Here is a 1,322-nt window from a genome sequence, read left to right on the forward strand (position 1 = left end):
ATTGATCAACTTTCTCCAATTCGTAAATACTACCTTTATTTGGAGCATTTCTTTTTCGCCCCCCCCCCCTAAGAGTAATTCTTTGCTACCTCTTCTATTGTGGCTTCAACTTGATTTTGAGGGATTTTGATTAATTGACCACCCGCCCCCGTATCCAAATTGGCTCTTGACATGGGCTCCAATCCGTCGTAGAAAAACCGCATGAGCAACCCTTGATTATACTCATGGCGGGGACATGCTTGTACCAACTCTTTGAATCCCTCCCATGCTTCACAAAAACTTTCATCGGCATCTAGCTCAAATGATGCAATTTTCCTTCTCATTTCGGCGGTCTTCTCCTCGGAGATAAATCGCTTCAAGAACGCCTTTACCACCTCCCTCCATGTTGTGAGAGTGTTAGGCTTTACTTTCTTTAGCCATTTCTTTGCTCGTCCGGTAAGAGATTTCCGGAGAAGGTGCATACGAATGTAGTCTTGACTCACTTCATTGGTTTGCATCATTGTGCACAATTCAAGGAATCGGTCCAAATGTTCAATAAGGTCCTCACTTGCACTTCCGGAAAATTGCTCCGATTGGACCATTCTAGTATATTGTGGATGGATTGAGAAGTTGGTTTCTGTAACGGGTAGCAAAATCCCTCCCGTGAGCTCATAATCCCTTGGCTTTCCGAACTCACGAAACAAAACATCATTCTCTTGTCCCGCCATTGATCTTCTTGGTGAACTTCAAGAGTAATAAGTATCACTCTCACTATCAACTATATCACCAAAACCTCTTCCCTCGTCTTGATAAAGCCTACGGACATGTCTCAAGGTTTGGTTGTTTTCGTGGTCAATTTAATGTGAGGGTTCTCCTTGAGACCTCCTAAGCATTCACCAAAGCTAAGCAATCAATTAGCAATGACAAGGATGATAAAACAAAAAAAAAAACAAAAAGAAAAGAAAGTAAAATGACTCTAACAAAAGCAATAATAGACGCTAAACAAGCCGCTTCCCCGGCAACGGTGCCAAAATTTGATCACAGATTAGATAGGTTGTTAAGCTACTACCCTAATCAAATTAATCATTTATAATACCTAAACCTACACTAAACTAGTTTGTGGAAAGTAAAGGGTCGAACCACTAGGGAAGCTCACTAATTCAACATCAATAATCATTAATGCAAGAGTGAAAAGGGGATTGTTTTTGTTGGTTTTGTTGAGTAAGAACACTAAAACTACAAATAAGCAAGAAAATGATAATTAAAATCAAGGAAAAATGACGCTAGGGATACGGGGGTGTCCAATATGATTAGAAAGAGGGGAATAATTGTGATTATCATGA

At 40.1% G+C, this 1,322-nt stretch overlaps 1 non-coding gene across 1 annotated transcript; it reads left to right on the plus strand.

The window, feature by feature from the left end:
* Window positions 1-218: 218 nt before the first annotated feature.
* On the plus strand, window positions 219-325 carry LOC145629592 (small nucleolar RNA R71). The gene has a single exon (XR_014111756.1). It is a non-coding gene; the product is annotated as a small nucleolar RNA R71 (small nucleolar RNA).
* The last annotated feature ends 997 nt before the right edge of the window (window positions 326-1,322 follow it).

Source organism: Chenopodium album, chromosome 4 (genome assembly GCF_948465745.1).
Source record: "Chenopodium album chromosome 4, dcCheAlbu1.1, whole genome shotgun sequence".
NCBI lineage: Eukaryota > Viridiplantae > Streptophyta > Magnoliopsida > Caryophyllales > Amaranthaceae > Chenopodium > Chenopodium album.